The sequence below is a fragment of the Scomber japonicus genome, chromosome 19 (assembly GCF_027409825.1).
Source record: "Scomber japonicus isolate fScoJap1 chromosome 19, fScoJap1.pri, whole genome shotgun sequence".
Classification (NCBI taxonomy): Eukaryota; Metazoa; Chordata; class Actinopteri; order Scombriformes; family Scombridae; genus Scomber; species Scomber japonicus.
In genome coordinates this window covers 3,745,795-3,752,333 of record NC_070596.1, presented here as the reverse complement: position 1 = coordinate 3,752,333, position 6,539 = coordinate 3,745,795, and the positions used below count along the sequence as shown (strand labels likewise).

The following is a 6,539-nucleotide window of genomic DNA, read 5'->3' as shown; positions in this document are numbered from 1 at the left end:
ATTCATTGATTAGTTGCTTTTATTAACCACTTAACCACTATTTTCATCAAAGGATGCCACATAATTACAAATCTGCAAGCTTACCACTCAACTCACATGTTGCAATGTGATGTGGTTTGAGCATGTAGATCTGCTATTTTCACATTTTTTGATCATTTCTACCTATAATGACATCCGCCAAATCAGGTCACCAGAGTTAAAGTGTTTTAAGTGTCAACATGCACCTTTCTTTGTGCCTATAGTCTAATATGTTCATGAAGGACATTGATCTAACACCATAACACATATGTAGCCTATGATGCTTTACATATTTTTTTCAGTCAGTGTTTATGGTTTATTGCTCGTTCAACAGTTTCACATTATACAGTTAAAACTAATTCCAGCCTATTCAAGTCTCCAGAATATAAGGGATATTGTTCAGTATACTATGTTATTAAGGGCTTGTGTGTTTAAATGTACATCAACGTGAGTTGGCACAGTATCTGAGCATGGATTGTAGCGGGCCGGTCTGGACCAAAAAGTCCAGGGCCGAATTTGTGTCCCAGTCCAGGCCTGGCGCCAAATCACAACAAAGTTATCTCAAGGCACTTTACACATAGAGCAGGTTCTAAACCGAATTCTTCAAGTTTTAACTTTAGGGACCCAACATTCCCACATGAGCAACAGTGGCAAAAAAACCGAGAGGCACCTGGCTGCAGACCTCCACTGTGAGGTCGCTTCCGGTGCAGGCCTCCACTGTCAGGACGCCTCCACTGTCAGGACGCTCAGAACGAGAAGTACGGACTTTTTTGGGGGGCGGGGCAGGGGGGAGTGAGGACGTTTAAATGTCGATTTCATCTGCCATTTAAATCGAGGGACACCAGCGAGTCAATCTATGTCCAGAGTAGCGGTGAGTTGCTGATTTTGCTTATACACAGAAAGTAAATGCATGGTTTCTTGTGTTCTTCATCAATATAGGTGCCGTAAAATAGTAACGTTATAGAAGTCATTAATGATGCAAATTACCGCATGTTACATGTCGGTTTGTGTTGTCGTTAGATAACGCCAAAGTTAACTTTCTCCAATGGCGGTTAGCATCAACACCTTAAGTTCTCAGGGATTGTTAACTTTTTTTAAATGTGTCAGGACTACTTGGCACATTTTTATTTTTCCACCTCTGTTGTATAGGCTACTACAGTATATAAACACAACGACTAGTAACTGAAATTACTGAGAAATAGCATGCTGCTGTACCATCAGTACTTTTGTTTTTGATACTTGAGTATATTTTGCTTCTAACATAACATACTAGATTACTTAACTGTCTTGTTATAGCAACTGTCACTTAAGTACGTTTTTGAATGCTGAACATTAACCCGCAGTGCAGCATTTTCTTGGTCATTATTAATTCTTCTACAGAGGTCCAGTGGGCGATTTGTTTTTTTTTAGCAAGGGGGATGCAGCTTGTTAACCACCCTACCACCACCAATCGTGGTCAGTCGCTCATAAAAACGCTTTGCCTAGCTCATTCTGGTCTTGCTGCTCTTGAAGTGCCTCCTCTCTCTCCTACACCTTGTTGCCCTGCTGCTGCTTTCTGACTTTGTTCAACTTCCAACTTATTTTCTTGTCTGAACAATACCAGTGGATTTTGTGCTCACATGCTTAGTTGAACTCAACTCAAAGATGAACTTAAAACTGTGTGTCCTCTCTGACTGATCCTATGTAACTGCTCTCTCTCCTCCTCCTCCACCTCTAACCCTGGCCCTACTCTCTGACTTTGTCCATTCTATACAAAAGTAATGGTGTGAACTTAAAGCTTTGTTTCCCACAGAGCTACAGTGTAAATAGTGCTGCTAGTGGATTGTATAACATTATTTGTTTACTAAAGTTTTCCTCTAGATATGTTTTAAGATGTAGGCCTATATTAAATAGGCTAGGCCCACTCTACTTTGAATCTATGTCTGATATGGTTTTTCCACATAAATAAATAAATCCATTGTTAAAAACCTTAAAATCACATCTACATCTTCTACCTAATTAAACATAATTTTAATTTCATAATCTAATGATTTCATTTCACAAGTGTGTACACACAACGTCTGCTTCTTCACTGTGAAGTCCATCTCAGTGTATGTTCTCACATCACAGTTATGTACGCTGAATACTGGACAAATCTGGCTTCCAAACTATTTGTGATATCACAAATCTTGCACACACTATAGACCCACCCTTTAAATGTTGGTTTTCAATGAGCACAGAGAAACTTTCCACTTTCAGCAGATTAATGTGAAAATATTTTTAGTTGTGGAGACTTTACAGATATTTATATAACGTTACTTCATGTAAAGCAGTCACCTAAGAAAAGCTCCCTGTGTAACACGGAGCTGGACAGGAATCAAACCCAAGCTCATTTCTCACCTGTCTTTTTCTTTTTGAAAAGTAAACGAAGGTCAACCTGTCTTCCTTTTCTTTTGCTATTAGCTTATGATGCTATTAGCATGCCCGTGTTCCGTCTCCCCGCTACCCCCCCCCCCCCCCCTTTTCCCCCGCGCCCCAGCACACACCCAGGAGGAGAGAGAGAGGGAGGCGGGGTAACGGCGCAGCGTCAGTGCATTGAACAGGCTGTGTATCTATGGGACAGTACAAGTTATGTAGGATGGTAATGGCAACGTGAAAACTAGCGGTGCTAATTAAAGGATCAATGAGCCAGGCACAACATACTCAATAAGCATCCCTGCTCTGCCCTGACAGAGAGGGGATGGCAGGTTAACAAAGGGGATGCATTTTGGTCATTTTGCTAACAAGGGGGACACCATCCCCCCTCATCCCCCCTCAAATCGCCTACTGGGTAAGGCCTCATTTACACTACCTGGTGCAAGTGGCCATTTTACCTGTAAGCAAAGACAATCTAAGTTTGCAGGCTGTATACATTAATTTTTCAAACACATGATGCATTTTATATCCTTTTTAGATGCATCATTCAATCATCACGTGTGATGGAAAGCCTGCAGTGGAACGCTGCACAACATGTTGCAGTCAGTTCCACTGCCCCCTTTGCCCCAAAGGCATGTTCAAGCCAAGCCAACCAGCCAAACTTCAGCGACATTTGGAAGTCCATATTAAAAATGCTATTGCATTTCAAGGTAATGCCATTGTATTTTAGATTAAAGATACACGTGTGTGTACACACACACACACACGTACACGTGTACGTGTGCGTGCGTTCATGTGACTTTTTTGTCATTGTCTAATATAAACATTTTCTACTTACTCTTAGATAAGAAGATCTGCCGCTGCAATTTGAACTGCAGGAATGGGGGATATTATCATTGTCCTTTTTGTGACAAAACTGTTGTTAGAAGGACAGACATGCAAGCACACTTAAAGTCTTGTCCCATACAACCATCTTCCACCTCAGCAGCTGCCCAGTCCAAACAGAGTCAGGATTCATCCCTGCCCTCCCTGCAACCAAGTTCGTCTGCTGCATCCATTCCTCTGCTTCCACCAACCATAATATCCCCATCTCCAGACCTTCTTGTGCAACAGGATACAATCACATGTACTATTCCCTCTGCCCAATCAATTCAAACATCTACCATCCACTCCTCAGCAGACACACATATGACATTGTCTTCTCTTTTGGTTTCCTCTTCTGTTGTACATACTACCCAAGAGACTCAAGGTCCAAAATCCAAACTGAAACAGGTCCAATGTCCCCTCTGCTCAGTTACTTGTTTGAAGAGAAACTTGGCCAAACACATCCAGAGGAAGCACCCCAAGAAACCGAAGGATGTAACAGAAAGTGATAATTTAAAGAGTGTCTGTGTGGATGCCAAAAATGGGATCTCTGCAGTCCAAAAAGGAGGGCATGGCTTTTCAATCCCATACATGTACAGAACAAAACCTGGGGTCGAGTACACAAGGTTCAGTGTGAGTTGGAAGAATGCAGGCAGTATTCCAAAATGGCATCACGAAGTGGATTAATTTTTACACACTGTGAACACATCCGCTCTTTGCAATACTGTACAGACATAGCCACTGAAGAATGCCTTAGAGAAGATATTTTATCAGAAATGGTGCACTTAAAATTTTTTGGTGACCCAAAAAAGTCAACCTGTATTAAAAGGCAAGAAAATGCACAGGCAGCACATGTCCCTCTCTGTGTTGAGGTGTCATTTGAGGAAAGCTCAAAGCACTTTTGTTTTTCAGTCCATGAGCCAACTTTACACTATTACAGTCGCCTTGGGAGGATATTTGTAACATACAATTCATCAGCAAACACATGGCATTGCCCTTGTGCCAAACCAAGGATGTCATGTGTCCACAAAAACATAAGCAAATGGCATTTATTTCAAACCAACCCGGATGTGTTCAGAACAGAGGAAACCAGCACCAGTACACCAAAAAAGCACCCAGATACTGTCTATCCACCATCAGCAGAAGTCTTCAAACGACTTGTAGAGTATATATATGGACATAAAAAACTTCCAGCTAACCTGCCAGATGACGTTATAAAACCAAAAGCACTCACAGACTATGTCACAGAGTTGCAGCCAGCAGAGACAGTTTGTGCACTCTGTCCAGGACCTGTAAATCTTGAAGAGTCATCAAGGATCTCTAGAAAGGTCAGGATAATCACCATGAATGGTGTAATTGAAAGTAAGTAATTTGTGTTTTGTCTGCTATTATGGTAGTTTGCAGAGTAACACAGTGTTAATGATATATTCATGATTTATTTACACCAGGTGTATCGACCTATTTCCGGCGATGTCCAGTGTGTGACATGACTTATAGGTACCAGGAATGGCAAGACGGTCTCCATAACTTTGATGACCATACAATATTGACCCTGGAACTTTGTGTATACCTGAGACTTAACCTACAGGTATGTACAGTGTATTTTTTATGACAAATACTTAAATATGTGTGTGGGTATATTTGTCTTTATGAATCTTACGTAACATGTTTCTTTTTGTTTTGTTTTTGCCTCTTCTGTAGAACAACGTCTCAGTATCCAAGGTAGTAAATGCATTCGAAGGCCTAAGAAAGGTGACAATTCCTGGCAGAGATTCAGTTCTGCATGCGTACTGCCACTTTGAGGCATTGACAAGCCATGACTACTCCTTTTCTTGTGTTTGCTGTGGCTACTATCCTCCAGTAGTTGTTATGGACTTACACAAAAAAGGAGTGTTCAACTTCCCTGGTAAGTCACAGTGTCTTGTGTGTTGGGAGGGAGTTATATCATAGTATTTTCAAAACTAGTTAAATGAATTACTGTTTTTCAGTGAGTGACATTAAAGATGCCCCAGAGAACTTCACTGGTGAAGTCAACGTTGAAGAGTTCTGGGACTCTGTACAGCTGGAGATGATTTCTCGTGGCTTTGTCCAAAGTATGTACATATTAGTGTTTCCTTAATTAGTAATTACCCTGACTTAATGATGCAATGCAATGTAGCATATTAAGAATGTCACGTGTACTTTTCACAGGTCGTGCAAAGAACAGCTTCAGTGTAAGACCTAGTTATGAGTACTGGGGCCCATGGATAGGAAGGAACACACGTAAATCGGAGATGGCATTAAACACAGAATTTGAAAAAGCATCCTCTGCAAAGTCCTCCACTGAAGCTGAAGTCAGCATGGTGTCAGAAGACCGGCTGGTGGATGAGCTCATGAAGCAGAAGGTAGAGTTGTTGTGTATGCATGTATGTTTGTTTGATTTGCATTGTGCAGTAACATCTTACTTTATTTCTTGTCTGTATTTCAAAAGGTTTCAACTGTGCGTAAACTGTGCAAGGCCTGTAATTTGGATGCAAAGGGATCGCGGATGGATCTGATTCTTAGACTTAGGCAAGAGATGAAGACACGACACTCATACGACAAGATATTCCAGAAAATCTGGGGAGCATCTGGTAAGGGTCACATTTAACTGCACGATAACTACCTACGATTAGCTACTTGCTCATTTATTATTATTATTTTTTTTTAAAAATTTTCCATTGAAGGTGGGTGGTCAGTGATTCTCTGCCCACATGGTGTGGTGTACAGTTTGAAGTTTAACCTGCGTGCAGAGTCTCCACGAGATTTTGCTGACCTCCTTCTATCCTGGAAACATCTGCCAAATGTCGCAGTTTATGACTTTGCTCGGGGTCTGGCAACTCATGTCAACCTACGTTGGCCAACTGTGATACCTTTCAAACCACATGAAGGGAGATTGGCTGCATCGACACCACAGAACATCACAGCAGCTCAGCAGAACAAACTCAAGATCTCACTACCATGGCTGACTGAAATGTTGCAGAATCCTGATAAAGATGGGTATCCATGCACTGGCTCCCCAGACCACTATGTCTTGTATGACAAATTCCATGAGGCCAATACCAAAGACCCACAGGAAGTGTTGAGGAGGATCAACCTGGTTCCAGAACTTCAGGGTTCATTGAATAGCCAGGTGGCCGAGCAACCTTTTTCATGTATGCGCAAAAACAACTACTTCCTCAACAACATGGCATCCTCAACACACGTTTTTTTGATGAGAAACCTAATACATCACAGAAACAACA

General features: G+C 41.5%; 1 long non-coding RNA gene across 1 annotated transcript; it reads left to right on the top strand.

Moving 5' to 3' along the window:
- The first annotated feature begins 5,643 nt into the window (after positions 1-5,643).
- Positions 5,644-6,243, top strand: LOC128380675 (uncharacterized). The gene is made up of 3 exons (XR_008323493.1): positions 5,644-5,660; positions 5,747-5,888; positions 5,982-6,243. It is a non-coding gene; the product is annotated as an uncharacterized LOC128380675 (long non-coding RNA).
- Positions 6,244-6,539: the final 296 nt, after the last annotated feature.